General features: G+C 45.6%; 1 protein-coding gene across 7 annotated transcripts in view; it reads right to left on the reverse strand.

The window, feature by feature from the left end:
• Positions 1 to 19,624, reverse strand: part of SOX5 (SRY-box transcription factor 5) — a 766,948-nt gene that overhangs the window by 727,985 nt on the left and 19,339 nt on the right. Inside the window, exon 1 of one of the 7 annotated variants that reach the window (XM_083461143.1) lies at positions 13,981 to 13,997. The exons of the other annotated variants lie outside the window; for them this stretch is intronic. The gene's annotated coding sequence lies outside the window, so the exon portion shown is untranslated. Of the gene's footprint in view, positions 1 to 13,980; positions 13,998 to 19,624 lie in introns of those variants that run through there. 7 annotated transcript variants of the gene reach the window in all.

Here is a 19,624-nt window from a genome sequence, read left to right on the forward strand (position 1 = left end):
TGATTAATGATTATGGTGGGGCATAGAGTAGGGAGACCAACAGTGGGTGGAGCAAGCTGCAATGACAAACAGACACCCCCCCCCCCGATCGGCAAGACAGAAGACTGAAGGCAGGTAGCCAGGTGTGGCCCATCCCATTTTGCTGGTGCTCTCACAAGATTTCACAGGACTCTCATGAGATCTTGCCAGAACCCCAGTGAGTACCAATGGAATATACAGGTAAAACTGACAACTAGGTAGGTGATTTGAATTCACTCCTGAATTCACTTAATTTCCTTTGCACTAGACCAGCAGCTTAATGTATTTTTAAATTATTTTCCCCCTTCCTTTATCTTCCCCTTTCTCCCCCCCCCACCCCCCAGAGATCACTCAGGCCTTTAAATTCCATGACGAGATTAAAAGCTTAAATCATATGTACACCATATATATATATATATATATATATATATATATATATATATATCCCCAAGACCAGTTGGTTCTTTACGACTGCAGACAATAGGATGTAGGAAGCCAACGGGTATCTTCTAAAGGAAATGGTTTGAGAACTCTGTCCAACATGTTTTCACGCATATTCCCCACTGACGCAGTGGGGTAGATGTTCACTGACGTTTCGCTAATGAACTCACACCTAACACCAGCAATCGACTCCGAGGTGCTAATTGAGCAAACGAACGTGTTGGGGAATGAGTGAGAATTTGTCACGGAAAAATTTATCAAGATTTCAAATTCCCCCCCCCCCCAAGAAACTTCAAACAGACAAATCAAACAGCAAAAGCCCAGGACCTCTGGCTTTCACTCAAAGGCATCAGTAGCCAACGTGATATTCTCCAGATATCACTGGACTCAAGGCACCATCATCCCTGACTATTGGCCATGGTTGCTGGGGCTCATGCGAGTTGGGAATTCAACAACCAGAGACAAGCATGGTGGCTACCACAGATCTAAGATGAGAACAGCAACATAAGGCCACCATATTGACCACCGTGGTAGAAATTAAGAGTTTTTTAAAATGATATTCCATGTGGAGATCACAATCCACTTAAAATTTCTCTACAACTTCTGCCCAAGAATGAGAATAGAGTCCAATTCAAGTGGGACCCAAATGGTATGGGAATCCCTGGGTTGTTTCTGGTTTTCTTCACTGTGGTTCCACTGAAGTGACTGGACATGACTAACCTGGGTTCGTTCATTCCAATGGGTTTACTCTGAGTACAGTTTAGGTGGGCACAGCCCACTGTAACAAGGCTGGCCTCAGGTTCAAGGAGTTAGGGACAGGGAAGTGAGGCCCAGTGTGTTTTCCTGTGTACATAGTGACGCTGCATTCATCTCTAACATATGGCTTGGATCTGCCATTTTGATTTCCCATACTGCTGTGCAGTGCATTGTGGGAAATTAAAATGGCAGCTTCAAGTCACCCGGCACAGGAGACCCAAGCCCTACTGAAGTGCAGGGACCCTGTCACCTGCCCAAGGTTACTACCTACTGGGGGCCAGGTTGGTGCTTCAACATGGCTGCTTCTCAAACAGCTCAAGTATTGTTTCAAAGAAAGCTATTCCTTGGGGAAATAAATGGGCACAACCGCGTTCCATGCCAGTTGGTCATGACTAACCGGACTGAGGCCAGTGTCACAGGTTGCCCCCCCCCCTCCACAAAACTGAGGACACCATGTTCTGTTAGCGCCATCTACTGGGTATTGGCAATAGCAGGTAGTTACCATCTCTGTGACGAACTTTGGAACAAGGGTCCAAGCGGGAGGGAGACAGGCCTTGTCCCCATACCTCAAAATGAAGATAAAAATTTAGCCATGAGATTGGGAGATGGTGAATCTGGAATACCTGGAAAATGTATTCTCAAGGTCTCGGTGGAGGAACAGTTCACAGCGCTGACATCGCCCCACTGCTTCCAGGGTAAACAAGAATACAAGGAGCATCCTTGTACTTTTGCTCAGAGATAATTTATTTGACCCTATATACATCAAGCTATATTCTATCTTTATCACCAAACTCCCAATATAATTGCACATTGTATTAATTAACAATATTTTTAATATACTATTGGCTGACTGACAGATCATTTCTTCCTCCTCCCTCTCTATTCTTTTATACCTTAAACCTGCAGTTAACCTGCATTGCAAGGATTTTGTACAGTCCTTTGGCTAACAGAGAGGTATCTGAAGAAGTGTGCATGCACAGGAAAGCTCATACCAAGAACAAACTTAGCTGGTCTCTAAGGTGCTACCTGTAACTAGAAAGGACTTTGATTTTATATTGTCAGCTACTTCCTTTGTTACTCAAATCAGCACCTTTCACAAATACCATAAAATCCTCCTGGGGAGGGAGCAGAAGCAAACGTATTTTTAATTACCTCTCCAGTATTTACAAATAGGAAACTCCTCCTCCTCCTAGTGCCAATCTGTATCTAGCCAGAATAGAGCACTGCCCCCCCCACCCCAGACATGAGCAGGCTGTGGGGGAGGCCCGAGCTTTGCAGGGGTATGAAAAATCCTTTGCGAGGGAGAACACTATGAGCAGGGAAACCCTCTAACAGCCCAATGATGGCCAAATATACTCAGAAGCCTCTGGGAGAGGGGGAAATGAGGAGACAGCAAGAGGGTACAAGGAACGTAATAGCCTGAAAGGGGGTTGGCTGGCTGGAACCATCACCAGGAGCACTGCATGCTGCAACATTATTGCTGTTAAGAAACCACAGGAGCTGCCTGCCCCACACTCTTCCTAAGCATTTCCTGCCTCGCTTCACAAAACTCAAGAGGAGAAGGGAGGAGAAAACTTTGGCTTACAGTATGATCCTCTGCAGGTCTACCCAGAAATTCTTCTGAGTGCTGGTTGCCGCGAATTGCAAGTAAGGAGAGTTGCTGTTGCACTCAGGTCCCGCCTGCGGTCTTTCCACTGGCATCTAGTTGGCCACTGAGAATTGAGCATTCTGAACCAGATGGGTCATTGGCCTGATCCAACAGGGCTTTTAGATGTCTTTAAGCTCCACTGAGACTTACTCCCAATTATGTGAGTATAGGTCAGACAACTTCAAAAAAACTAAGATCATGGCCACTGGTCCCATCACCTCCTGGCAAATAGAAGGGGAAGAAATGGAGGCAGTGAGAGATTTTACTTTCTTGGGCTCCTTGATCACTGCAGATGGTGACAGCAGTCGCGAAATTAAGAGATGCCTACTTCTTGGGAGAAAAGCAATGACAAACCTAGACAGCATCTTAAAAAGCAGAGACATCACCTTGCCAACAAAGGTCCGTATAGTTAAAGCTATGGTTTTTCCAGTAGTGATGTATGGAAGTGAGAGCTGGACCATAAAGAAGGCTGATCGCTGAAGAATTGATGCTTTGAATTATGGTGCTGGAGGAGACTCTTGAGAGTCCCATGGACTGCAAGAAGATCAAACCTATCCGTTCTGAAGGAAATCAGCCCTGAGTGCTCACTGGAAGGACAGTTCCTGAAGCTGAGGCTCCAATACTTTGGCCACCTCATGAGAAGAGAAGACTCCCTGGAAAAGACCGTGATGTTGGGAAAGATGGAGGGCACAAGGAGAAGGGGACGACGGAGGACGAGATGGTGGGACTCATTCTCGAAGCTACCAGAATGAGTTTGACCAAACTGCGGGAGGCATCGGAAGACAGGAGTGCCTGGTGTGCTCTGGTCCATGGGGTCACGAAGAGTCAGACATGACTAAACAACAACAACAACAGGTCAGACACACATTATGAAGGCAAGTATTCAGAATCATTGTTGCCTCCAATAGTGGGGGAAGAGCAGAGCTCTTGTGGTTAGTGGCCATCAATAGCTTTCTCCTCCACGAATTAAAGTGAAACAATGCACATGACTACCTAAAGAAGGGAAGACCCTGGAAGGCCACCCAGTCCAGACTCTACCATTGCCTAGCTGTCCATTGCCATGTCTCCCATGACTGCTGCCATTGCCTCTGGCTCTTTGGTGACAGTTCACAGACAACACTCAAATTCCCTTCCCCCTTCTTGCAAGGATTCTGTAGTGCGAATAAAAGCTCTGAGAGCAAGCAGTAAGAAAGACCCCCATATCCATTTAGCTTTCCATAGAGAAGACCATCTTTTTCCACTGCTATTAAAAAAATATACAGGCAGTACTGTATCTATACCCAGCCACCCCCCATAATCTATGATTGTGCATTATTGTTGAAAAGCAGTTTCCTTCTTCCCAGGATCATAGCATATTGGAAAATACGCCTGGAAGATAATGCTCCAAAAATGCACAAAACACACTTTATAGATCCACAATACAGCATGCAAATAATTCTGACTAAGCATTCGCAAGAGACAGGCCCATGCTGTGAATGTATATTATGAATAATGCATACAACTTGGCTAAATCTTAATGAGTCCGTTGACATTCCACAGAGTCCAAGGAAGCCCCACGATTCCATAGCAGCCCCACAGATTCCTCCAATCCTTTTCTCTGCTGAATGAGCACAAATGTCTACACGCAAATACAGTGGTACCTTGGGTTACGTACTTAATTCGTTCTGGAGGTCCGTTCTTAACCTTAAACTGTTCTTAACCTGAAACACCACTTTAGCTAATGGGGCCTCCCGCTGCTGCCGTGCCGGCGCTGCGCGATTTCTGTTCTCATCCTGTAGCAAATTTCTTAACCCGAGGTAATATTTCTGGGTTAGCGGGGTCAGTAACATGAAGCGTCTGTAACCTGAAGCGTATGTAACCTGAGGTACCACTGTACATGCATGCACCTTGGAAACAGACAGGATGTTCTCCTGCAGATCAGCTATGTGCATATTCATCGGGGCTGAGCAGTATTGTGGCCAAAGGATACTTATGCAGTAAAAAAAGGCAAAGGACCGCTGGACGGTTAAATCCAGCCAAAGGCGACTATGGGGTTGTGGCGCTCATCTCGCTTTCAGGCTGAGGGAGCCGGCGTTTGTCCACAGACAGATTTCTGGGTCAAGTGGCCAGCATGACTAAACCGCTTCTGGTGCAACAGAACACCGTGACAGAAGCCAGAGCGCATGGAAATGCTGTTTACCTTCCTGCCACAGTGGTACCTATTTATCTACTCGCACTGGCATGCTTTCAAACTGCTAGGTTGGCAGGAGCTGGGACAGAGCAATGGGAGCTTACCCCAAGGCAGGTCACCTTTGAACTATGAAATCCCATCTCCACAGGAGGTATCAACAGCCAACAACGCAGATGGCTTTCATATCCTTCACAATATCTCTGATGAATATAGGGATCTCCTTTTACATTTTAATAATAATAATTTTATTATTCATACCCCACCCATCTGACTGGGTTGCCCCAGCCACTCTGGGTGGCTTCCAACATATATAAAAACGTAATAAAACATTTAAAAAACCTTCCCTATACAGGGCTGCCTTCAGGTGTCTTCTGAAGGTTGTTTAGTTACTTATCTCCTTGACTCAGGGGTCGCATAACTCCATAACCTCTAACATTTACCCAATGAAAATATGGATGTCCTAAGGAAAAGCAGGACATTCCGAGGATGTCCAGGATGGCTTCTGTAAATCCGGGACAATCCCTGGAAAATAGGGACACTTGGAGGGGCTGGGCCTTAAAAGAGGGCTGTTGATGGCTACTAGCCAAGACAGCTATACTTCGCTGTTGCAGTTGGTCCTAGAATGAACCAAGAGCCTGACTTGGTACAAGGCAACTTCTTGCGTTGTCTCCAACTATGTGGTCCTCTGAAAAATTCACAGAGGCCATATGGCACATGTGCAACAAACCTAGCCGCTTGCTAAGGAAGGCTCCTCGTAGCCTCGCTGTATTGTCTCTCGGTTGTGCCTTTTCCGATGTCCGTGGCTGCTAAAACTGTGCAGATTCTGTGACCTTCGCAAATTACACCCCTTGCAAGTCCCTCGCTGTCTCCGTGCTTGACATGAGATGCTGCCCTTGGAATTCAGTACAAGGGAGCAAAAGGTCAGGCTTGCAGATAACAATCCTGAAAAACTGCTTTGCCCGTGATTTGGGCCTACCCGCTTCGCCGTCTCCACAATTGCTCCCTAGATTCCTGCCTCCTCCCTCTCTCTCTCTCTCTCTCTCTCTCCTTCTTCCTCTGCTCCCAATGAGAGAGAGAGAAAAAAAGAGAGGGAGAGGTCTTTTGGTAACACTTTCCATCTCAGCAGGAGGCAAGAGTGTTTGTGATATCCATTTTGATACAAAACCGAAATTAGGCCTCTGGAAATAGCTAATGCATAAAAAGAGGAAGCATTTTTGTTTGGCGGGAGCATCTTGCGTGTGGCAAAAATTATTATTATAGGTTACCGTTAACCCTTGGAAGATGGAAGTCAGTTCTGCAGCTCCCCGCTGGGACGAGGAAATCGCAGGCGCTCCCTCAGCAGATCTTTCAGGAGTCCTCTCTTTGGATAAAAGGGAGATTCTGTTGACCTCTGCTTTTCCGAGAGCTAATTTAAGCGAATTTAAGTGAAACAGAGCCAAATGTACCAGCAGTTAAACAAGGTAGGTGTGTGGGCTCTGAAATGTCCCATCACATAACCTGCCTAAGAGTAGAAAGCTTTTCTTAGCTGTTATGTGAACACAGGCCCTCGGTTGCACAGAATTTAAACCAAGTGGGGTCTTTCAGCCTTGCATGATCCACCTTTTTCTTGTTAAACTAGGGTTCCTGTGATAAATCAGTGGATTCTGAAATTTACACATGTGTAGGGGTGCCTATGCAGGAATGATTAAAGTAGTGCATGTGCTTCTTCCCATGCAGAAGATCCTGGGTTCAGTCACCGGCATATAGGGCTGAGAAGGACCCCTGTCTGAAAACCCTGGACAGCCACTGCCATCAGTGTAGACAATACCAAGGAAGATGGAGCAATGGACTCCACATGGCAGCTTACTATGTTCCAATTCATGAATTTATTGCTTTTTTAAAATGAATATGCTGCCCATCTGACTGGGCTGCTCCAGCCACTCTGGGCAGCTCCCAACAAAATATTTAATGAAACATCAACCATTAAAAACTTCCCAGTACAGGGCTGCCTTCAGGAAGTACATCCTCAGAGAACATTTCTTTATTTATTATTATAATTATCTCTTGTCTTTCCTCCAGGGAGCTCAAGGTGGCATAAATGGTTCTGCCTCTGAGGTTCAGTTAGGCTGAGAGGCAGGGACTGGCCCAAGTAAGGATTTTAACCCAGGCCTCTCAGGCCTAAGTCCACGATGCTACTCAGTAACCCCACACCAGCTTGGTGGTAAACACTATAAATCCTTAAGCTTCTTGAGAATTTGGGCCCACCACATGGCAGTAAACGGAAACAGAGGTAAGTCAGCCCACCATGTGGAAATGTGAGCAATGAGTCTAATTCAGTCTTCATCAAGGGGGTCCCTCCAGATGTTGTTGGACTGCAACAGATGTTGTTGGCTGGGGCTGAGGGAAGTTACACTTCAACATCTGGAGGGCACTGGGTTGGTGGGTGCTGGTCAAATTCAATAATAATAATAATAATAATAATAATAATAATATATTATTTGTACCCTGCCCATCTGGCTGGGTCTCCCCAGCCACTCTGGGCGGCTTCCAACAAAGATTAAAAATACATTAAAATGTCACACATTAAAAACTTCCCTGAACAGGTCTGCCTTCAGATGTCTTCTAAAAGTCAGATAGTTGTTTATTTCCTTGACATCTGATGGGAGGGTGTTCCACAGGGCGGGCGCCACTACCAAGAAGGCCCTCTGCCTGGTTCCCTGTAGCTTTACTTCTCGCAGTGAGGGAACCACCAGAAGGCCCTCAGCGCTGGACCTCAGTGTCCGGGCAGGATGATGGGGGTGAAGACGCTCCTTCAACCCCTTGCTCCAAAGTATTATTCACTGCAAGCCTATATCTAATTCTGGGTGGGGTGGCGAAATCAGTTACTTTCATATTTACAGGTAAACCTACCAAATTTACACTTTCTGAAACAATATGCAAACCAAAACACAGTTGCCTTTTGAAATATAAATCTTTCTGAATTTTGCAGTGCACTTCTCCAGTCAAGAAATATGTACAAACAATGTGTGTAGTTTGAATAAGCAATGGATAAAAGGGCAGATATTAGAAAATTACCTGAAAATATCTATGATAGAAAGCAGTCAATCTATTTGCTATGTATTAATGTAATGATTTTTTTCATGACAGCTTCTGAGGTCAGGGAGCAGGTTTTCAGCTATTTTTGCACACCATTTTGAATCCGGGTAGTAGGCTGAACCTCTCAAAACTTCACTAATATTAACCTCCGATTTCAAAACTGCACCATTTTTTGGGGGGGGGGGAATTCTGAAGACTTCCTGAGCAAAACTGGTGGATAAGGCTGCTTGTGCATTTTATTCAGGGGGAAATGATTTGCAAATTAGGCATTACTGCACGCAAAAAATAATATATCAAGAAAAAAATGCACTAAAACACTGATGAATTTTCACAGTGACTTTAAAAAAAATATCTTCACAAACTGATGTGGAAATGTGGAAAACTGAATTGGGGGGAGACTGAAAATGACAGAGTCTCCCCTTTACCTCTAATATACAAACCATGCCAGTAAAGACTAGAATCAAAGATTCCCCCCGCCCACCCCCTTTAAAATGACAAACTTGTTAACAGCTATAAATAAGCTAGTAATTTGCAAGTTATGAATCACTGCGACTGAGGATTTCACTGGCGTTATCACAGCTTTCATGCCACAGCATCACAGACTTTGAACAATCTTCGCTTTCAGAGCTGTCATTCCAGAAGTTGTGGGGTTTTGTGCATGTGCTTTAATGTACGTTCCTCATTAAGAAGAGAAGGCACCAGAAGACCTCAGATGAAACCCGTCCCTTGCACTCGCTGCTAGAGCAGGCATGCGGGTTCACAGCCGTTTGCTCCCGAGTAAGGATGGGTGAATCTGTACATTTCAGTTTCTCATTTTTCTAGACTCAAGTTCACCTCTCCGCTGCCATTTGCGTTTAATAAACTTGCTGGCATTCGTCTGGGTCAGGAGACAATGGAAGATTGCACCATTGACGAGAGCCAGTGTGGTGTAGTGGTTAAGAGCGGTAGTCTCGTAATCTGGGGAACCGGGTTCGCATCTCCGCTCCTCCACATGCAGCTGCTGGGTGACCTTGGGCTAGTCACACTTCTCTGAAGTCTCTCAGCCCCACTCACCTCACAGAGTGTTTGTTGTGGGGGAGGAAGGGAAAGGAGATTGTTAGCCGCTTTGAGACTCCTGAAGGGGAGTGAAAGGCGGGATATCAAATCCAAACTCTTCTTCTACATTGTGGGTAAAGTCAAACTGTCAGAGCTATAGCGCCTCCTGTGGCTGTAGAGATTGATATGGGAGAGACATGTTTTACTGCAGCTGGGGCAGGTGAAGGCACCCAGATTTGCTTTTTTCTTCTTCTTTCTGTGTTCCTCCCAGCGGTCATTTCACCTCTGGTCATTGCTGTGAATACATGACCTGACTGTCTGTCTCCTGGCACTATGGTTGTCTGCAAAGGATTCCCACACATTGCGGTTCATGTTGCCAGACTTCGTGCCATGTTTGCAGACAACTTTATAACACGCAGTTGGTCTGCCAACAGGCCTGGTGCCTGAAGCCAGCATCCCATAAAACACATCTTTGGATATCCTGCCATCTTCCATTCTATGTTCATGCAGGTCTCTCTCAACATCCATGTTTTCGTATGAGGTTTTGCCCAAAGCACACATGTTTTGCAAAACATTTCCCCTAAAATTTTTGCATGCTATTTCCACTAATATATGAACTTCCATGTATATTTAGACCTTGGCTGGAGAAACGAATTGCAAAATTCAGAGAAGTGCAAATGTCAAAGGCTGTGTTTGGGGGTTGCACGTTTGTTCAAAAAGTGAAAATTAGGTATCTTTGCCTTTAAATGTGAACTGACTCAAACCCCCCTCCCCCAATTCCTACTCCAGAGTGGACTTTCTGCCATTAGCAGAGGAAGCAGATTTTTCGTTCGTTTCTGTTATCTGCCTCCCTGCGTCTCACTTCTCCTAAGCACCTCTTTCCCACTCCTTCAAATGCACAGACTTCAAAGGGATGTGAACTGTGATCTGAAGTCCAACAGTTCCATTTCCCTAGGATTTAAATTGAACTATATCACCTTTTTTTTATTTAATAAAAAAAAAAGTCCACGCTCCCATTTAAGTCAATCATAGCTCCAGTTGTGCAAACGCTTGATAAGAATAGCACTGCAGCCTGCCAAGACATGGAGATGCTCTCTTGATTTTCAGCTTCAACAAGCACCAGTTGCTTAAACACACTTTCCGTGGCACAGAAGCCACTCTGGGTACCACGTCAGTGGCATGTGGCCCACACAGCAGTAGAAATGTGGGGGGGGGGGTTGGAGGCAGGAAGGGAGACGCCTGCTTCTCTCTCCTCCTCTTGCTCCAGGAAATGAATTACATGATGTAACCATAAGAAAGGAAGGGGAAGGGCTGAAATTCAGTGGTGGAGCATCTGCTTTCTGCACAGAAGGCCCCATGTTCAATTCCTGGCATTGCCAGGTAGTGTTGCAAAATATACCTGGTCAGAAATACTTGAGATATCATTGCTGCCAAGCAACAATACTGAGCTAGAAGGAACCAGTGGTCCAACTCAGCGTTGGACAGCCTCCCATCCATAGAATAACCCTTTGTCAAGGAGTGAGCTGGTAGAAAACCACACTATTCCAAGTTGGAGATAACTCTCTGTTAGCAAAAACACAATATTCATAGACTTGGCTGAGTGTCAGGCATAATGAGCACAGCACTCATCCATGGTAGGTTTTGCCAGTGTCGGATTTGCCACTACAGTGGTACCTCGGGTTACAGACGCTTCAGGTTACAGATGTTTCAGGTTACAGACTCCACTAACCCAGAAATAGTACCTCGGGTTAAGAACTTTGCTTCAGGATGAGAACAGAAATTGTGGGGTGGCGGCAGCAGGAGCCCCCCCCCCATTAGCTAAAGTGGTACCTCAGGTTAAGAACAGTTACAGGTTAAGAACGGATCTCCGGAACGAATTAAGTTCTTAACACGAGGTACAACTGTAATCTAAACAAGTTATAGCTTAGGGCCCCACTCTTTTGGGGGCCCAAAAAAAATTCAAAGGGAAAAAACCCTGGATATATATTTCAAAAATATAAGACAAAAAAACAAATAAAACATACATACAGCAACAGTGTTTTGTGTTGTGTAGGCTCCTATGATGGAAGTCATGGGCCCCGTCTGCTAGCCTACTCCCTAAAATATCACTGGTTTTCTCATTTCTATATAGAGGGTGCCTACATTCTGCATGGTCTGGTTGTAACAATTGCTTTGATAAAATACATATTTTGTTATGTGCAAAGGGCTTTAGATACCTATTAGGTCCATAAATTACCACATAGCATATATTCAACACAAAAAAACAGCGACAATTTGTTGTTGACAAAGGACAGCTGGACATATAAAGGGCCCCATTACCTTCAGTAGCTCAGGGCATCATCAAACCTAAATCCAGCCCCTATGAATCAGTTTGCCGAGACTGAAAAAAACCCCACCTACCCCCAGTCGTCTAAATTCCCCTCCTTCCAGGGCTTTTTCCAAGCAATTGGAGATAACGCTTGTATTGCTCTGTCCATTTCAGCTCTCTTCTCTTGCCCAATGTGGGGCTTGAACCCACAACCCTGAAATCAAGAATCCCACACTCTACCAACTGAGCTATCTCAACATACACGGAGATAGGGCAGAAAAATAGACGTCACAGGGTGGTGGCTAAGAATAGGCTGCAATTCTATGGGTTTATATTTGGGATTGTATTTGAAATCAGTGGGACATAGTTCTGAAGAAGCAGGGTTAGGATGTGCTTGATAGAATTGCTCTTTTTTAAAAAAGCACTACACAGCTTGGGAAAAGAAGGCTTCCACTCTGTGATGATTAAATGCAATTAACATTTTAAAAAACCACACACTTTGTACAAGCCTTTTGCTGTGGTTTCCCCTATCTCTCCCATCTTACAGCCTGCTCTAGTTTGGATCCTACGAACCTTTGCAAGAGCTGCTGAATATAGAACAGGAGATAGACTTGACCAGAAAAGCTTTGCCCTCTCCAGATCAGGGACCCCCCTTGAACCCAACTGAACGATGGCATACACCAGGGTTGAGGAACCGTTTTCTTACTGCGGGGTGCATTTCCTTTTGAGCAGCCTTCCAGGAGCTGCAAAGCAATGGTGGGGTGTAAAGGTAAAGGTAAAGGGACCCCTGACCATTAGGTCCAGTCACAGATGACTCTGGGGTTGCTGTGCTCATCTCGCTTTATTGACCGAGGGAGCCGGCGTACAGCTTCCGGGTCATGTGGCCAGCATGACTAAGCCACTTCTGGTGAACCAGAGCAGTGCACGGAAACACTGTTTACCTTCCCGCTGGAGCGGTGCCTATTTATCTACTTGCACTTTGACGTGCTTTCAAACTGTTAGGTTGGCAGGAGCAGGGACCAAGCAACGGGAGCTCACCCCGTCGCAGGGATTCGAACCGCCGACCTTCTGATCAGCAAGTCCTAGGCTCTGTGGTTTAACCCACAGCGCCACCCGTGTCCCTTATGGTGGGGTGTGGTCAGAGGCAAAAATGGGAGTGTATACATCTTGCAGAAGGCCAGTTTCCACGGACACTGACACAACCCTCTCTGTCCTCCACTCAGGCAAGCCCTATCAGAGTTCAGTGACACATTGCAGCCAGTCAAAACAACTCAATGAGACTATGAAGCAGGGATCATGAGCTGTGTGGCCTGGGGAAGGTGGGTGTGGCTGGGGAGAGTTCCAGTAGATGAACAGAGAGGCTTCGGGGGCCACATTTGGCCCCTGGATGGTCGCCACCCTTCTAGAGTTGCCATATGTCCTCTTTTTCCAGGACACGTCCTCTTTTTCATGGGTAGAAGCGTCATAACTATCCATAGCTAAAAGTAGAAGTTGGCAAATGTGTCTTCTTCAAAATAATGGCAACCCCACAACTCCCCATTTGTCCCTCTTTCCCATCTCTCCTTAGGGAGGACAATATGCCAAGGGAGGCAGGGCTCCTATATTTTCCATAGGTTGTGTCTAAATGTTTATATTCCTCCTTGGTTCCCTCAAGGCAGATTTGCAAAATAGGAATGAGACATCTAGATTACATAACATATTTTATATAATATTTTATATTATATACTGTACTATATTAATTTGTGATAATGGTGGTGCATTGTATGGTGGTAAGTGGCCAGGACTGACAAAGTTAAAGAGCTTCGGAGGATTAGATATGCACACTAATTTATACCTAATATATTTCTATGTTAAATATGAAAGGATATCTTGTTTGCAAAATAACAGTGTATACAATATATATAATTTCTTCTACAAGTCAAAGCCAGTACAACACAACATCTAATAATGCAACTGCAAAAGAACTTTGGATGAAACACAATGAACCAACATTAAATCAATCAAGAAAAGGGTTTGACAAGATTTTAGAAGAAACATTCTCGGGGAAGGCAATTCAAAAGGGGTCACTGTACAAAAGGGGGGTTGTTTACTGGTGCAACTTGGGGTGTGAGTGAGAGAAGGGGGCGAAGGACCCCACATATCTTTCTCCACACAAAAAAATAAAAGTGACTCAGCTTTGTCCTCCTTTGCTTCTGATTCCCCTTCTCTCTCTCTCTCTCTCTCTCTCTCTCTCTCTCTCTCTCTCTCCCTTTCCTGCTCATAAAAAAATAATCCAAAGACAGAAAGTAATTGGTCAACACATGACCCTTCATATAGGTCCAAATATCCCATATGAACTCTTACAGACTCAATATCCTTAAGACACATTTCAGCATTAGGGTCCAATAAAGCACACGACACAAAACATTTCTTGCCAACATCCCCATCACCTTGGACCTAGGCCATCATTTGCCACCAAGCCACATCCCACAGCAATCTGGTAGAAAGTTGGTGAAGGAGGGAGGGGGACCGTGAAAAGTGCATACTCACTCGTTTCTCTTCCTTCTAAGCACCTTTGCTGCCAGACTGTCCTCTTTCCCATTACCCGCGCCACGTCTAGCACTCAATCGGAGTCGGATCCGGCGGTACTTTTCCACCAATGCCATTCCTTCCGTCCCCCCGACTGATGCTTCCCTTTATTTATTCCGAAGCTCTCCGATGTAAAACAAGAATGCCACCTTTCTAAAATTGCTCCCATCCACCGAAGTAACATTTACAGGAGGCAATATTCTCCAAAGCTATGAAGCATGTCTTGCCCTAAATTACATTGCGGCGCCTGCTCGGAGCTCGCACATTTTTGAATACGAAAGTGCCCAAGGAATCCTTTCCCCTCGTTTCCATACAGAGAGTGCATTTACTGCTTGAAAACATTTCTTAACCTAGACACTGAAGTGCCAGCCTCGCAGACCTCATGCTAATCCTAGCCCGGGTGGCTGTTCTTGAGGGAAAGCATGCAAAAAATTGTAGCAGAGCATCAACTTTGACCCTTTTCGCTTAACACACGAGACTCCTAAATTCCAGAGGGAACGGCTGAACTCTGACCTGCTTAAAATTAGCTTTGTTTAGTGCCTTGTGTGGTGGTGACTCAACGGGCCAGATTTTGTGTTTTTTTTCTTCCAGAAGAAGAAAAGACTCTTCGTTGCCCCTGAAGATTTGGTGCAAAATGTCCAACGCAAATGGCAATGCAAGGATTACTTTCCTCAATCCAAGGCAGTCTGGTTCAGCACTCTGTTGCTGACTGCATAACTTTAGGACAAGGGTAGCCCTCCAGATACTAAGGGATGCATTGGCTATTCCTGCTCTAAGGACTCTGCAAATGAAAAAGGCAGTCTTTTCTGCGGTTCCTCTCCAGCAGCTGCTATTCAGAGGTAGACTGCCACAGGACATGTAGGCTTCATTTAGCAAGTGCAATTTGTTGCTTGTTTGATTAAATTTTAACGACGATGATCGATCAAGGAATTGTGAGTAAAAAGAAAAAAGCCAAGGCAGACTGAAAAGCCTGGAGAAATAAAAAGGCCTTCAAAAGGTTGAAGGAGTTGGGTATGCTTAGCCTGGAAAAGAGGAGAACGAGAGGAGATACGATCGCCATCTTCAAATATCTCAAGGGCTGTCACATGGAAGATGAAGCAAGCTTGTTTTCTCCTGCTCTGGAAGGTAGGACCTGAACCAATGGCTTCCAGTTACAAGAAAGAGACTCCAATTAAATATCAGGAAGAACTTTCTGATAGTAAGAGCTGTTTGACAGAGGAACAGACTCCCACAAGAGATGGTAGACTCTCCTTCCTTGGAGGTTTTTAAGAAGATTGGATGGCTGTCTGCCTTGTATGCTAAAGCTAAGATACCTGCATTGCAGGGGATTGGACTAGATGACTTTTGGTGTCCCTTCCTTCTCTACAATTCTATGATTCACCTGGCACCAATTGGCAGACGAGCCTCTCTGGGGAGAATATTCAACAACTTGGGAGGGATGTGCCTCTGAGAAGGTTCTCTCTTCTGCTCCCACCCATTGCACCTCACTCGGGGGGGGGGTCCAGTTGGAGAATGCCCGGAACCCCTGGCCTACCTGGTGGCAAGTCAGAATATCATGTCCAAAGTTCAGGGGTCAATCCACACAAGCAAAGTCCACAGGTCAGGAAACACAGTCCAAGGTCAGACCAAGTAAGCCAAGTCCAGCAGTCAGGATACAAGTCCAGAGTCAAACCCAAAGCACAGTCCCACAGAGATCATGGAGCCTCCAAGCTGAGGTCCCTCAACATGAGCAGTTGAGCAGAAACAGTACCTCAGCTCTGCTTCCCTGTTGCACTTTGCCTGCTGATGGCAGCATCTGGGCTTGATGAGGCAGACGACCCTCACCTGTTCCAAGCCTACTCCAGCTGAGGAATCAAACCCCTCCTCCCAGAGCTAGCGAGCCCCACCTGGCCAACTAGGGAGCTGGGCTGTGGGCCCTTGCCTGCCTCTGCCTCCAGGAGCACCCCTTCTGCTGCTCCCTACAGCTCAGAGCCCACCATTTTCAGGGAGACAGGGGCTCCTCTGGCTCTGGTGATGGGTCCTGTGACTCTGATTCCTGCGCAGCGACCCCCATCCCTTCACCATCCTCTGTCACCTTATGAGTACTTCCTTCCCCATCCTCTGCTTGCCCCAGTGTGTTCCAGTCCTGGTTCCACCCCTCACCAGCATCCTCTTCCTCCTCTTTGTCATCCTGACAGTTCATGAGAGAGAAGGGCTGTCTAAGAATATCTTGGGATCAAGGTATGAAGAGAGATGGTCCTTCATGAACTTGGTCCCAAGCCATGAAGCATGATCATTTGAACTCATCAGATGATTTGGATGCCCCATGGGAACTTAAGCCTACTAGTATTATAACATCATCATCATCATCATCAATTACAGTGGTACCTCGGGTTACAGATGCTTCGGGTTACAGACGCTTCAGGTTACAGACTCCGCTAACCCAGAAATAGTACCTCGGGTTAAGAACTTTACCTCAGAATGAGAACAGAAATCTCATGGCGGTGGCACATGGCAGCAGGAGACCCCATTAGCTAAAGTGGTACCTCAGGTTAAGAACAGTTTCAGGTAAAGAGCGGACCTCCAGAACGAATTAAGTTCTTAACTAGAGGTACCACTGTACTTTTATTACAATTTAATAAGCAGCATTACCATTTCAAAAAGCCAGTTAACCACCTGTTTCTGTTGTATTTTCACTAACACACTATGCCATGGCAGATCTGTCGGAAAATGTTGAGTCACGGAAACTCGAGAGGGAACTAAGCTAGAGGGCCTGGGGTGGGCCGTCTCAGAGCCTGTCTTGAAAGTTCACCTTTAACTGAGAGAACCATTCTCATCCTTTAGGGTGGCCTGGTGAAAAACAGGCCAGAGCTCTTGTACCTTTAGCAGCTGTGCTGCTAAGGGAATTTCAGCAGGCAGAGCTTGTCCTGCAAGTTACACCTGCTGAAACTTCCTCTTCTTCGTGGCTATTGGAAGTCCAGAAGCCCTTCCCTCCTTTGCAGGTGGCTAGCCCTCCAAAACTGCTCTCCTTGAAGGAAATGGCATGGCCATCCTGTCAGTGGGAAATTCCACTGTACAGTGGTGCCTTGGTTCTCAAACTTAATCTGTTCCGGCAGTCCATTCCAAAACCAAAGCGTTCCAAAACCAAGGTGCGCTTTCCCATAGAAAGTAATGCAAAACGGATTAATCCGTTCCAGACTTTTTAAAACAACCCCTAATGCAGCAATTTAGCACGAATTTTACTATCTAATGACACCATTGATCCATACAATGAAAGCAATAATCAATGTACTGTACTATAAAATAAATAAGACAGTATTGTGTGTGATAAAAATTATTATTTTTTTCTTACCTGCACTAATGATAGCCATTGTTTGGATGGAGGGCTTTTATCCATTTCCACGGTCACACAATCAATCAATCAGTAGCTGAACTGGGTTCCACACAGTGACAAAAACAAATTAGCAGAAAAAGCCTCAAAAACAAAAACGCAAAATAAATAGCGAAAACAAAAGCGCTAAACTTAATCTGTTCTGGGAGTCCGTTTGACTTCCGAAATGTTTGAAAACCAAGGCGCAGCTTCTGATTGGCGCAGGCGCCCCAGAAACAATAGCCAACAGTTGCATCGGACGTTCGGCTTCTGAAAAATGTTGGGAAACTGGAACACTTACTTCCAGGTTTTTGGCATTTGGGAACCAAGGTGTTTGAGTACCAAGGCATTTGAGAACCAAGGTATCACTGCACTCCATGCAGTTAACCCTTCACAAGGATGTTTCAAGACCTACTTTGCTTGGATCACTTCCTAACCATGTGACTGCATGCTGGTCTGCTCAGAAGTAATTCTCATTGAGTTCTGCAAGGGGGCCTTACTCCCAGGGAAGTTGTCATCGGACTACAATCTAGACAGCAATTTATTCCATTTTCCCTCTTTGCCAGCTGTTAATTTCTGCATTATATTTCCACTTTCACACAACGTAAAAGCTGCTCTTGGAAATTTAGTGGAACGCAGTGCAAGTCCAGTACTCATTTCTGCACCATTTGCTTCCAAAGAAAATCTACTTGCAAGCCTGGAAGCCCAGAAAATAATGGGAGTTTTGTATAGGGCTGTGTACCTAAATGGAGCATCAACACACAGACACCAGGATCATTCCCATTAACAGCTATTGAGCAGAGGCCCAAGTGAGGCTGGTGGAGCATCACACACACACCCGTTTTGCCCCCAACACCCTACTGGTGTAAATGTAATTTAGCACGGCGTGGTGGTATACAGGTACTATAGTGTGAAAGGACCATATAAACTGGGGCAGAAGTGCTGCCATTACAATCAGTATACAGTGGTACCTTGGGTTACATACGCTTCAGGTTACAGACTCTGCTAACCCAGAAATAGTGCTTCAGGTTGAGAACTTTGCTTCAGGATGAGAACAGAAATTGTGCTCCGGCGGCGCGGCAGCAGCAGGAGGCCCCATTAGCTAAAGTGGTGCTTCAGGTTAAGAACAGTTTCAGGTTAAGTACGGACCTCCGGAACGAATTAAGTACTTAACCCAAGGTACCACTGTAATTAATACAATCAGTGCCATGTCTAAACTCAGCCCAAGGCCACACTGCTAACCCTATCTATTTAGAAACACATCCCACTGAATTTAAAGGGGCTTACTTGCAGTTAAGTAGGGCTAGGACTGCACCCTATGTTGCAAGTCCCTTCCTGTATGGAGATACAATGAAAAATGTCCGCTATTATTCTACCCAATTGCTCAGTAGAAAGCAGATGTTCTACTCAAACACTGGGGTGATTGACAACCGCTAAATTCCCTTTTTAAATTCCCTTTTGTTTCACAAACCTAGGGCTTTTTTGGGGGGGGTACCCAAGTGTACACAGTACTGGCACATTTATTCCTAGAAGAAAAGCACTGGTTAAAAGTGTGGCACTCACTGTAACATCTTCATGGTGAGGCACTTGTTTTTCTAGAAGAAAAACACTGCACAAACACTGCACAAACTTGCATTTACAGGTTCTTGTTGGGTTTTTCCTTCCACCTTGACTCAGGCCTCACTTTTAAACAGCCATGTCATCCCCAGAGAATCATGGGAACTGTAGTTTGTTAAAGGCCTCGGTCCAATATACCTGAAGGAGCGTCTCCACCCCCATCATTCTGCCCGGACACTGAGGTCCAGCGCCGAGGGCCTTCTGGCGGTTCCCTCATTGCGAGAAGCAAAGCTACAGGGAACCAGGCAGAGGGCCTTCTCGGTAGTGGCACCCGCCCTGTGGAATGCCCTTCCAGCAGATGTCAAAGCGATAAACAACTACCTGACATTCAGGAGACATCTTAAGGCAGCCCTGTTCAGGGAAGTTTTTAACGTGTGATATTTTATTGTATTTTTGGTTTTTATGTAAGCCGCCCAGAGTGGCTGGGGAGGCCCAGCCAGATGGGCGGGGTATAAATAATAAATTATTAATTATTATTTGCTAGGAGACCCTTATTCCCCTTGCAGAACTACAATGCCCAGAGTTCCCTAGAAAGAGGGACTGGCCATTAAACCATTGTGGGGGATTAGGCAAAGTCGCTGTGGGTTAAACCACAGAGCCTAGAGCTTGCCGATCAGAAGGTCGGCGGTACGAATCCCC

This window comes from Podarcis liolepis (assembly GCF_965112155.1).
Source record: "Podarcis liolepis genome assembly, chromosome: 10".
In the NCBI taxonomy this organism is placed as follows: Eukaryota; Metazoa; Chordata; class Lepidosauria; order Squamata; family Lacertidae; genus Podarcis; species Podarcis liolepis.